At 39.3% G+C, this 13820-nt stretch overlaps 1 long non-coding RNA gene across 1 annotated transcript in view; it reads left to right on the top strand.

Moving 5' to 3' along the window:
• Window positions 1-13181, top strand: part of LOC110398720 — a 40982-nt gene extending 27801 nt beyond the window's left edge. The window contains exons 2-3 of the long non-coding RNA XR_002438575.1: window positions 8024-8183; window positions 13126-13181. This is a non-coding gene — a long non-coding RNA (uncharacterized LOC110398720). The remainder of the gene's footprint in view (window positions 1-8023; window positions 8184-13125) is intronic.

Genomic DNA, 13820 nt, shown 5'->3' with positions numbered 1-13820 from the left:
ACTCCACCACCTCCCTGGGCAGCCTGTTCCAGCCTTTGACCACTCTTTTGGAGAAGACTTTTTTTTCCTAATATCCAGCCTATCATCGGGTAAGGAAGAAGCCAAATAGCTGATAATGAAAAGCAATGTGTTCTTTCCCTTGCGCATCTTGTCACTGTTATTCTAATCTGCCAATCAGACCTGTGGTCAGGAAGCATTTCGCTTGTACTTTTTCCACCAAAAATAGAGACAGATCAATTCACAAAGCTGATATGATAATACTTTGCCACTTCTACTAAGTTTTTAACCAACAAAAGACTGCTAAAGCGTTGGAAAAAAAAATCCCAAGGTAAAAATTTTATTGAATAAAATGCTTTCATCTTTTTTTGAAATTTATTATTAACAAGTTTCAAGCCTTTTAGAAGCCCAGAGCAAGAGCAAGTTTTAATTTCGTAAGAAAATCTATAATTTTACTTTTTCACTCAATAGGTTTTAAAACGCTTTTGTTGCAGCCACTCTTAAATGATTTCCCCTGAATTTTAAGAACCTCTAGCTAGTGAAAAGTCAGCTCTTACCATTCTGAGGTTATCTGAGGAACTCTTTGTCATTACTCTTATGCTTCCAGTTTCATTCTCCTGTTTTGCGTAGCAGTTAATTATTCTATCAAAAACTGAAACAGACCATAGCAACATGAAAGAAATAAGGCAATTCAATGAAGCGCATTCAGTCAACAGGGTAAAATTTCTGAAGCCTGAAAACTTCCTGTGCTGGAGAGTGAAAGGCCACTAACAACCTATTGTCCTCGAGAGCAAGAGGGAAAATAAAGAGGAAAAAAAGACCTTTTTGCTGGGAAAGAGGTCTTTCAATTTCTCTCCAGTATATATTGCAGTAGGCGCGTGGAGGAAAAAAAAATAAAGTGCTCCTTAACAAGTTAACAAGATCTTTGAAGAAGAAAGCGAACCTCTTTCATTATGATCCTGTTGTGATAAACGTTTAGTCCTATTCTCTTTCAAGGACTTGCAAGTGACACTTGAAGTCCAATAAAAGTGAAGACTTGCTGATGCGGTTGGAGTTTAAAAGGAAAAGAAAGCACTGGTGTCAGATGGATGACCTCACTGTCAGAGTTGGCGTTCTTTTCTGTAAATATTGTAATATTTAGCTAAACTCTAACCACATGGTTTGGTTTTCTTTTTCTATTTTCCTCCATAAACCCAGTGAGCAAAAATTACCTTTACTCTGTAAAATCTGTGATTTGTTCGTAATGTGAAGGCACTGCTTTGCTTGGCACACAGCCTGGGAAAAGAGCTAGGAAATGACTTTGGATGCACATAAGTGACATTCAGCATTTTGCAAACTTGTTATGTCCTTCTTGATCTACTGCCTTTTGTCATGCTGGGTCTCATCCTGAAGCCCTTAGTAAGGGAAAATTTTGTCTGAATTGGAAGCCAAGCTAAGCCCTTATTCATTAATCACTTGAGCTGTTGGCCCAGTGCTCGATGGAAGAACTTTCCCCTTCCTTTCAGACCTGTCGATAACAGGAGCACGTTACCAAGCTTGACGGTGCTACCAATGGATGCTCCAAGCCTTGCTCCTGCTTGCGGCCTCTGTGCTAATTCTCGGCATCATTGCACTGCTCAGATTTTTTCCAGATTAAGTAAGCTTACTGTAACTGGTTTAATCGTTATATCCAAATATTTAAACCATTTGTCTTATCCTGGATTTTCCTCTCATTATAAAAATTACCACCAGAAAAACTATTGAAAGCTAAAGAGAAAATAACAATAACTTAAGGAGTGTTTTACCTGAAGTAGGTCAGACAAATGCCGTGTTTTGCTGTTAGTGATATAAATGGTTTACATTATTTAAAGTAGAAGTGAAATTTTCGTGGGTGTAACCGTGGGACTGCCAGCCCAGGCAGCTTTCTTGTTTGAAGCAGCTGAGGAGGTTGCCCTTGATTTTTAAGTAATGCGAAATACTATTACTGTCTGATGGAAATAATGGAGGGGATCATCAGATGTTGTATTGTAGATTTGGGTGGAAAGGTCCAATAAGCTTTTACGAAAGCTCTGCCAAGACTTCTACGGATGTATTAATAGCAAAAACAAATCATTTCGTTGTAAACAGTATTATTGCAGGAACAATCACGTGTCCTTTTTAGCTGCTACACTGTGATTATTTGAAGGCAAATGTGAAGAGTTGCAAATTAACACACTGATTATTGTTCTTCAAGGCTCTAGACTTTTTCCTTTCTTCTCTGAGAGACGTAGCAAATTCTAGAGAGACTGACAGATAATTTTCTCTACATTCTAAAATCAAAGAAGCTGTTTCATCAGATACTTTAAGAAGTGATATACAGCAATTTTTGTAATCTTACTCATATTGACAATAACTCTCAAATATACAGCATACCAGTTTATTGCTTTCTGCCTTTGATTCATTCTAACATCTCCAGAAAGACGGACCCCTGTTTCTCTGGAAATGTAAGTCTGAGGATGAATGTGTGTGCCTGGGGCTGAGATGAAGAGCCCAACAGCAAAAGTCAGCACCTGACCGTGCCACAGGCTATTTTATGTGAAATTGAACAACTCTTCCTGCACCTCTGCTCTGTGTCTGTGGAAGAGGAAGGCGATAACTTTTCTTCCCCATGTTGTATCTCCTTCATTCAGCGCATGAGATCAAGTGTCGGCGTATGTCCCATTATGAATTGCAGCACCTAGTATGGGAGAGCCTAAATTGCAGTTCACTTAATAACAGTAACGTAAAAGAGATTCAGCATTAGATTGTTAAATGTAATGTGTCCCAAAATGAGGGAAATGATTTCCACAATAAGCATCTTTATTTTTGTTGAGAAACGATGGGGACATTCAGAGTCACTGATGAGCAATAGACACAATGCTAAAAGACCAATAAAATACATGAAAGTCAACACAGACAGATGCCAGCAGGCCACCTTAGATGGCTTTGTTTAAATTAAAAAGAAATAGGAAACAATTTAAAGCTGGCATTTCTGCTAGATAATTCTTTAGAAAATTGATTAGTAATCTCACAGGCTACCCTTCTCGTTGCCTTAATATTTTATAACTGATATCATCCGTCTGCCACCAAAGCATAGAAGATCAGCAGCTACCACAAATCAGGAGCCAGATAAGATCACAGAGCACTTGCTCATTTAAAGAAAAAAAAAAAAAAAAAAAAGAAGAAGAAAAGAAAAGCACAAAAGTTGACTAATTTGCTTTCTGGTGGCATACCGGGGTAGAGGAGAAGCTGCACAAGGACCGAGGTGCTTTTCAGAGGTACAACACCCTCGTGTAGTGATGTCTTAGGAACTGAGAATCTGAGTACAGGAAATTTATATATTAAAAATTACTTTTTTTTTTTTCATGGTGTGGCAACTAAAACATAATAGAAGCAGTGTGAGGGATTGGGTTTGAACAGCTACAGAAATGCATGCTTCAGCTTCTTAGGGGTTGGAATCGATAATCTCTTGAGGTCCCTTCCAACCCCTGTAAATCTGTGATTCTGCGATTCTCTGAAATGAGATACCTAAGGGCTTAGTCCTGACCTTTTCAGTGAAGGTTAAGCATATATTATCCTATCTTTATAAATATATTTATGTGATATATATTCATACTGTTTAGGAACTCAGAGGATGATCTTTCAGTCTCACAGACTGATCATCTGGCAGCAGTACTTTTCTTCCTGGCCAAAACACACAATCCTGCTCTCAGAGTACAGAAGTTAGCAGAGTTACGAGGTCAATACTTTGGTTTTAGTAGACCTAATTTCTAGCAAGTAGTTTGCTGTATCCACTTCCTGACATATGCTTTAAATACTCTTAATTATTGAGTTTACATATTGCAAGGCTCTCGTTGTAATATTAAGCCCTGCTCTCAACACTGCCTGCCCAGAAGCCATTCAGGAGGTGGCTGAGATGTTGCTGCATGCTGATATGTTCTCAGCTGAGTCCTAATCTGAAGTTTTGCTGAACAGCCTCCTGTAGCCTTCAATTACCACTGCAGAACTTTGAAATTGGATTGGGGATGGCTTTTCCGACAAGGAGAACATGATGTGATTTTTATTGTGAACTGCCAGCGCTAGAGTGCCAGGTTACGCTGTAACCAGTTTTAATACTTATTTTTAATTATAACTTTGTAGTAAGGGGTGCCAGTCAATAAAGTCATCTTTTTTTGTCTGAAATCCTCAGACCCAGTATCCCTCCTTTCTCTAGGGAACATTCTGCTAGAAAAGAAACCCTAATAATAGAAGTACATTGAAACCTCTGATTCCTCCTCCAAAACAGGATGTGATGAATTTTCTCACAGCTCAGCAAATTCACCTTATGTTGTATGTAGTGCAAGGCCTATTGTCATCTTATATCTTCGATCACAGGCAGAATGGTATAAGCAGTCTCTTCAAAATAGAACCTTTGGTGGTTGCTTGCAGAGGGTCTTTGGGTAGGTCATGATTTGTACGTGTATTTGCCATTTGTCTTGTCTACTGATAATCACTCCATGCCATAATTTAGGCTGTTGCATCATCTGACCTCCGTTCCACACAAACTGCTCTGAGATTGCTATTTTCCTGTCACTGGACATTTTCTGTATCACTGTGTTCTAAGGGCTCAGTCAATGGTTAACTCTTTCCAGAAGATAGGCAGGAGAGCTGTGAAGTGGAGAGGGCAATGGGAGAAGGCTCCTTCCCCAGCTCTGTACTTACCCTTTGAAATACAGGAGTATAGAGGGAAAAAAACACTCCTCTGGGTATGTTGTTTGTTTAAAATGAAGAAGAAAGAAAGAAAATCCTCTATGCTGCATTGCCACCATACAGCAGTGTGTGTGCAGTATGCTGTTAAAGATTAGCAGTAAATATTAAAGTACTGCAGAACATGCTATCAGCCAAACACTGTGCTTCCCCTTAAGGCTCTGCTTAGACTTGTGAGTTTAGGGGACTTCTATCATGGGATGTTACCTTTCTGGCAGCCTCTCCTAACCCTTCTGCCTTCAGCCTGAACTCGGTATGGGCTTCAGCTTCCTTTTGCCTTTAATGATGTCTTTTCTTGGAAAGGCTCCTGAAGAGCTTCAGGACTTAGTGTCCTGGTAAACATAATGCAACGCTTACCTAAGAAATATACAGCAACAAAGATGGCTGCAGTACAGTTGTAAAACAATCATATTGCTATATACTGCTACCAAACAAAGTGAATAGTGAAAAATTCATAGTGAATTTTAAAATACTATTCATTTTGCATATTAATATTGTGAATTAAATTTTATTTATGGATTATAGAACAGCTTTCCTATTCTTTCCTATTCACAAATCTGTAACAGGCTTTTCATTGAGAGGGTAGACTTTCCTTCTCCAAACCAAACATGTAGAGTTCAGCTTATCAGGATTTTTATCTGCATTTCTGGAGCAGGAAGATCTATATTTTAATCATGGTGCATCCCACAGTGACAGCCACACAACCCTAAATGGGCAGTGATTCTTTATAGCTGCTGGCATAAACTGTTTGCTATCGTCTCTCGGAGGGACAGTTGTTCATCGTTAATTCTTTATCTCTGTTTCATAGGTTTAAGACAAAGTTTTTTGCCTTGGTTAAACAGATTGTTAGAAAATCGAGGCTATAAAAATCCATCTCTGATAAGATTATCTCAAGAACATGCCACCCAAATGAGCAGATCCTTTGTCAGTGAAGCAGCATAACTGTAGGCAGCGCAGACATCTCCAGAGAAACTGCTTCAGATTTATATTGTCATCAGTCTCGCACAAAGAGACTAAGGCATAATTATAGTTTAAAAAAAAAACACTTAAACTTTCAGATTAGTGTGTAATTGGGATAAAGATGTTGATTAAGATTGCTAAAGATAGCAGTTTTTTCCATATCAAACAGTGTTCCTGTTACAGTACCCCAGTTTGGGGGTGTTTGGTTTTATAGCGAACATCAATCTTTGCATTCAAAAGATCTTTTCTTAGGCCAAGGTAATATTGGAAGATGTGGCTCTACAGCATGAGGATGAAAGAGATGCTTTTGCTGTTTTTCCTTTTTTTTTTTCTTTTCTGGATGAGAGAGACTAGAAAATTGATCCGAATGAAAGTTTCATGTTTCATGTAAGACCGTATCAGACATTACCTTTTCCAAAGGTTAATAAATCAAAGGTTACCTAAAATAAAAGCAGGCAAACAAACAAGCAAAAGCTTTGTTGGACAAGCTTACTTCACAGAAAATATAATAAGCACCTGAAATCTGATATACAACAGGCAAAATAAAGATTCATATTTTATTCATGGATTCATCAATGGTTCTGAGAGACTACCAGCACAGACAGATTTTTCTATGCCACATTAATATTTTATTGTTTTTTATGGAAGGGAAAAAATGAAGAGCAATGATAAAATGGTACAAATAACATTTAAAAGACAAAGCAAGAAGAGGGATTCAGAATGAATGAGACTTAACAGAAATGAGAGGAAAATGATCAAAATTCACTGCATGGGGTTAGGCCTCCCATGCACCCAGGGTCTCCATTGGAGCTCGGAAGGCCACTCTGGCCTTGGTGGTGTGCGTAGGAAGCTCACCAGCAGGCAGACTGGTGTTCAGAGGAGCGAATGGAGGAAAATGCGTGGTCAGAGAGAAAAAAAAAAAAAAGCCACGCCACTCTATCTGAATCTAATAGAATTTATTTTCAAGGGAAGTGTCATGTGAGCAGCCAGAGTGGCCTGATGAAGTCCAGGACAGTGCTAGTCCGGCCTCACTGCTACCCCTCTCCCTTTCACCAAGACAGGTTGTAGTTCTGCTGCAGAGTGGAGTTAATCCTTCAGACACGTTCCTTTGCTCAGAGCTCAGGCCCCTCTCTGAGCTAGGCCAGGCCTGGCCTGGTCCCACCGCCTCGCAGCAGAAGCTGCGTTTGCTCCTCATTTATGCACCGGGTAAGGATGGCTGCACATGAGATCTTCCAGACTGCAAAAATCTCTGCATGTTATCCCTCAGGTACTAAGCTGAGATGATTTGTATACAAAATTTACGGGCTAGGCTCTGCCATTTTCATTCATTACGTCTCAAAATGAATAAGAAGGCCACAATGTATTCTGTTATATGCTCTATCATGTTATAGTTTTCACAAGCGTTATCTCTGGCTACGTATGCGTCCTGTGTGCAAAGAAAGAAAGAACTGAGAGTGGCTGACGTATGAAATATCACTGCATGGGTGAAGCCAAACCTGCAAGGTATGAATTTTCTGCAAGTAAGGTTTGCTATTGCAGAGTGAGAAAATAATTTCTGTAGACACAGACCATTTAAAATGATTCCTCTAATTATGTAAATTAAATTGATTCTAGAAGAAACGTGAAATACATTAATTAATTAACCAAACGAATTACTCCATAGCAATTGCTTATTGTGTTTCTCTAAAAAGGCTCTGCTAAAGCTACTAGATTCAAAACCCATCCAGCATGCAGTGAAACAACGTACAACCCAAACTTTGTGTTTAAATTTGTTTTAATCTGGTAGTCTGTTGATACAGCTACTCCAAACTTGCTCTTGAGAAAACTGCTGGCAAAATTTCTCCCACGGTTAAATCAGTTAAAGACGTTTTCCACAAAAGACTTCAATGATTCCATTTGCAGAAACATAAATCCATCAGCAGCTTCTTAAAACTTTTAATATTCTTAAGGAAATATTCAAAACTTCAACTGAATCTATATTTTAAAAGGCAACACCTCATAGAACATTTGAAAATACCAGCGCTTTCTCCATGGTTTTTCAGAAGAGTAACAAGATAAACCGAAACCGAGAATAATTAAGAAAGAAAACAGATCAATTTAAATAATTTAAGGATTGTGCCATACAATGCTAATTCAATAACACGGTAGCTATACAGTGATCCATACATAGTATCTTTGCAAAGAACGCATTTTCTTCTTAGCTACCCTCGTGCACACTTTGACCTCTACTGGGAGCCATTTTAGTCCCAGGATTTTAACATCAAATGCACTTTACTCCAGCACCACACATTACTCATCGAGCGTGGTTTATCCTTTCTTGCAGAAACAGACACTTCTTCTATAATTGGCCTCAGAGAAAAGACAGCCGGTCATCTTGGAATGGATCAGACTTGGACTCACTTCTAGCCTGGATAAGGGCCACAGGTACACCCAGCAAAGCGTTACCTCTCACCTGCAAGGAAGAACTGAGTCTCTGTGAAGAGGTAATGTGTGCCTCATGGCAGTAAAGATGTGGCTTTCTTTCTGAAGGCTTTTATTTCTGCTATTTTTGTGACACTCTAAAGTCGCATTGCATTTATCTAGGCTTAGAATAAATGGCAGGGGGCTGGAATAGGATGGTCTATAAGGTTCATTCCTTCCCAAGCCATTCTGTTATTCAATTTCTCTGGGTTCTCCAAAACATTATGACTGCCTCATATTTTGCTGTACTGCTTTACTAATTATAACAACAGCTAGATATCTATTTCCTCTCTGGGGAGTTTCAAAATAAGTCCTCAGCTTCCCAGCCAAAGCTTCGCAGCTCAATTTCTCCCTAAGTACTAGGAGAGAAAAAAAAAAAAAAAAAAAGAGAGCAGTCATTTGCTGGAATCCTGAGCTGCTAATTTGCTGAGTTTAATGGCAGGAAGGCTGAAGACAATCAGTCTGGTTCCTCTCTACATACATGAATGCAATGCAGCGTGCTGAGCATGGTAAATTGCACCATTTGAAACAAGATGAAAAATCTTATCAGGTGAAACCGTAGATAAATCTTCACTGATAGAACATTACTCTGCAAAGTGTCTGCAGGTTCTTGGAAGAGTTTTTTTGAGTGTCTCACTTAGTCAAAATGCAACTGTTAGTGGATAATTACACTGAATTGGGCTGTGTTTATGGTTGTTACCTAGAGTAGGTGGTACATCTGCAGCACAACCTTCCAGATTACTGCAGTTCTCCTCCAGTTTCCTCCTCCAAGTTTAAACAGTAATTTGGACATAACTAAGTTCACACGGAAGTGTTAAACTTTAAACAAAATTCTACCTCTTCAGTGAATGTTTTCCTTCACATCCTTTTCATTTTGTTGTTTTGAGCATTATCTAGCTCTCGCTTACGTGAAATCTATCACAGCAAGATTTGTGTAGCTATCATCCTCTTTTCTGGTTCATCCAGCCATGTCCAAACTGGATTCCTTAGATACATCAGTCAGTGGAGGTGCTTTTCTCTATCAAGCACATAGCTCAGCTCATTTCAGGCACTGAGACAGATGATATAAATATGAGCTGAGCCAGGCAGTATAAAACTACCTAAAATCCTTCTGAGGTTGTATAACTTCATAACTCTCCTGAGGTTCACCGAACAGTCATCTCTCTCTTTTTTTTCCTCCTTCTTTTAGCTGGGTTTAACTGACATGACCAAAACTCATTGCCTGGAAGTAAAAAGGAAAAAAAACTACTGTATATTTTATAGCTAGGTTGTAATTGGAGAACTGTGCTTTACTAGACCTGCCATAAAACCCCTTCATTGACATCTGAGCACTGAAATATGTACAGGCTTCAGCAGAAAAAATAAGTAAAATAATAATAAAAAAAAATAAATAGAGGAACCATTTCCACGCAGTTCACGTTTAGGGATGTATTGGGTCTTTAAAATGAAACCCTCAGTAGGGAATTGATTCACAACATCCCTCAAAATGCCAAAGAATTATGACTCCTCCAAGCCTGGAAAAGGAAGATTTGGGGCAGTCTGCACCCTCTCTGGTATTAGTAGTTGGCTGCATGAAGAGACTTCTTCAGAGTCGTCCAGAAAGTTTGGGGGACGACAGAAATATTTCATATCTGATTCTGCTCAAGTTCAGGTTTAATACTCTACTACGAATGGCAATACTCATGAAAACAGACAGACAAAACAACAACCAATAACACTTTCAACGTTAAATTCCCTTGGTCAAGTTTTAGACGCAGCAACGGTTGCATTTTTCAGTCATCTGTAATAACTTTTTTCACATGATGGGGATGTACTTTCAGAACTGAAACCCGAAACGAGCTTTTGTTGCAAAGTTTTCACGTGCATCTGTGAGGTTACGGGGTTAGAGCAGAAAAGGGAAGACTCGTATTCAAGCATTGTGGCCCTATGGCTGCTGCGTGTGATGCCTGGGAAGGAAAGGAGGACTGTGCAGCACTAAGCATGCTAACACACCAACGGGATGACCATAACCTATGTGTGTGTGTGTCTGAATTGAGGAGTGAAAACTGGTGTAGCAGAGTTGTGTTTTCTGATCAGGGAATGGTAAATAATGGTGGCAATAAAAATAGCGTCATCAAAGGGTGAGGGAATCGCTTCCCCATAACAGAAGGTATCTTCACTGGGGTCACATGTAGATTTTGTGGACTGACGAGGAGATCAGTTTCAGTAACATAGCATTAACTGCCTGCTCCTCTGATCCTGATGTGTCTTCCCCTCTCGCATACATATTTCTAGCTTGTTAGAACAGCAGCATGACAGTACAAAGGCCTGGGATATATGTCTGTACGTTGTAAGCAGAACTTTCAGATGCTCTGAGTCGGGTTTTATAATCAGATAGCCAAGCTGAGAAGATGACTATGTTCTCTATCTTCCCAAAAAATAATAAAAGGAAACTCTGAAGCAGCCATGGGCGCAGGGAGACTCTGCAAAGCTCTTTTGAATTTTTAAAGTGCCCACTTGGAAATATCTGCTGCTTTTTTGTCTCGTGTTCCTCAAAATCTGATCAAACGTTAAAGATTATCTGAATTTACATGGAGGAAAAAAGCGCACGCTTCCGCCATTATCTCCTTTTCTGCTTCCTTATAAATCCAAACTGGATAGCATCCAATTTCTCATCGCAACTGCCTCTGGAAATGAAAGAGAGCCTGAATAGAGGAGGAGATGAGCTGCTTTAAATGCTTTTTCATAGTTCTTCTCGCTGCTATGAAAGCTTCATTAAAAGCTGCAGCTTGCTTGTTTTCTAACTCTTCCAAAGTAATAAGCATATAATTGTCCTGAAAACTTGGGAGGAGTGTATCACTGCAAGTCATTATGGCATCATTTCATTTCAAGGTCCTTCTGCATTTTCTTGGGAATCAGAGACCTCTGTCATTCACAAATGAAGGAAATACAGAACAAGTGTCTTTTTGAAGAGGACACTGAAAATTTGCAATGTCGATATGTCTACATAAATTACTTCTTCGTGGACTATTGACTGTGAGTTCATGTGGCACCGCACAATAATTATTTTGCCTTTTTTGTCTTCTTAACCTGCATTCAAAACACGTCAGCCACAGTGCTCACTGCTAACAGACTAGGAGCCCTTTTGCATTTATTTCGATTTGTAGAGATGCAGAAATATGAGTAATAATGAAGAAAATATGTGATGCCCATAATATATTACAGCCTAGTCTGAAAAATTCAGCTACAACGCTAAGATCCACGCATGCTATAAATGATTACACAGGAGTCTTTCTAATAACTGCCGTGATGCAAAACAATCTTGCCTGCAGATGATAATAGCTGCTCTTTGGAAGCAGCTGGGAGGGCTCTCAGACAGCACGCTGAGACACATGCATTTCATAACACTGAGGAGGACAACAATATTCAAAGCTCTTAAATCACCCTCTCAAATAACAGCCCTTCAGAACAGTAACTCCCCTTCATGGATTGACCAAATCCAACCCAATCTCACATTTAATTATAAACTTGCATTTCTAATGGGACATATCCTTTCTGCATTGTGGAAGAAAACACTGCTTCCGCACTGCTCAAGGCTGAAGTTCAGAATTATTTCGGCCTTGCCCCACCTATGACAGCCGCAAGTATCCCCATACGCGTTGTGAAATGAAAGGAAAGTGATGTTCTTGTGGGTTTTGATCTGTAGACCTCTCTCGGTTATAATGGAAGAGCAATTCTCAGGGTAAACTCATTAGCAAAGTAAGCCTAGTGCAAAAACTGAGAGAAGTATTTTGAAAGTCAAATACGGATTCTATTAAAGCGAAGGTATATTTCTGTAGCATACATTTCCTGTGGATTTTTCCCTACCTGCATTTCCTTGTCTTCTGCATGCCTGCAGAATTAATTACGCTATGTGAAATTGCAGTTGTTCTGAATCTCTCCTGCATCTTCTTGTTTTCTGTTTTCTTCTGGGATCCCAGTGAAAAATCCCTTCTAGTTTATAATGAAACGGAATGGACTCATACCTCATAAAAACTGAAACTATGAATTTTGGATGGCTGTTCTTTTCCACAGAAATTTGATGGCATCCATTTCCAAGCCTTCCCTAAGCTAACTCCACTCTGCAGTTCAGAGATGGAAACGTATATTTACATTTGTTAATTTTCTTCTGCCAGTCGAGAAAAATAACCAGGTATTTTAGAGAAAATGAGATTAAAACCCACAGTGAGGCTCAACCAGTGAACATTTTCTGGTGCGTTAAATGAAGATGGGTAAAGTCCTTTAGTATGAAGTCATTGCTTTGTTTTTTTCCTCTTTTTTTTATCACCTGCAACTCAAAAACTGGCTTTAGGACTTTTGCTCTGATTGAGGTGCTTTCTAGAGAGGAAGAAAAGAATGATCACAACAAGAGATACAGCGACTACTACACCACTGGCTTTCTCTTAACTCAGACAAAAGGTTCACAGAAACCAAAGACGAATCTCACTGTGGAACTGAGGATGGAGGGTGTCTCTGGAAGAAAATGTGGAGCTGCTTTCCCTTTTTTTTGCCCCCCCATCCTCAATTGCTAATTTACAAACCAGAAAGCCCCCAGTAAGCCTTTGAGATTCCAGGTGAAAATAATCTCAAATTTGTGCCCTATTTGACTCAGTCAGAGGACTCTCCAGCCAGGAAGGTCAACACAGCCGGGTAGGAAGTTTAAAAATCAACTCCTGACATAATATACGTCTCTTCTTTTAATTATTTTTTTGGATACAGACTGAATTTTTCTTCTCTTTGTCCCTGATTTCAAAATCCAGGGAGGAAACAAGTGAAAAGTTTGCTTTGCAGTCGATGTGCCACAATATATGAGTTTTCATCAAAAACTTCAAATATTTTCAGGTAGAGTTATCTCTAGACACTCAGAAGCAATTAACATTGTCTGCTTTATAAAACGCATTCTGCCCATGCCTGTTTGTCATGCAACTGTATAAATATTATTTTCAGGGTTTCTGCTAAAGCTGTGATTGCTCATCCCGGAGTCACTGGACTGACTCGGCAAGGTAAGCTTGTAAAATATGTTGGCATTGCTGTTTGGATCCAGGCCATTCTGCTAATGAGCATTGCTGGGGTCTGCGCTGGGTAAGTCTCTCATGAGACCAAATGGGGAAAGAGGGGAGAAGTGTGCTCTGTTCCTGAAAGGCTGACAGTTTTCTTCCCTTTCCTAGACAAAATTACCCTTGGGCTTCACAAATAAGAGTCTCGAACTGGGGCCAGCAGCCAGTTTGTTTTTTTTTTCCATTCCCTTATTGTTAGCCTATAAGTATATGGACAGCACTGGCTATTATGAAAAACAAACAAACAAAAAAACCCAACAAACAACCCTCTCACACAAAAGGCTTATGGAAATTTACTGAGAAAAAAATAAAAACCAATTACATACATCATCCATCATCATAAGCTTATAGATGGCCTTTTTTATTTTCCATTTTGAACAGCAGTTTGCTAGTTGCCTTATGCCATTTGCAACAGAGGAAGGATCTGATGCTGAAGAAGCACTTAGGTTGTATGCTTAAATATTTATTAGTACAAGAAGCAATGTACTGCACTGTTCTGGCTTTGTGTCACATTGGATTCACTTGTGTAGGTACAACCTGTAGGCAGCTGTTACACCTCAGAAACAAATCAGTCAAAGGACTGAG

This window comes from Numida meleagris, chromosome 4 (assembly GCF_002078875.1).
Source record: "Numida meleagris isolate 19003 breed g44 Domestic line chromosome 4, NumMel1.0, whole genome shotgun sequence".
NCBI lineage: Eukaryota > Metazoa > Chordata > Aves > Galliformes > Numididae > Numida > Numida meleagris.
The sequence above is the reverse complement of the archived record's forward strand: the minus strand, read 5'-3'. Positions and strand labels throughout refer to the sequence as shown.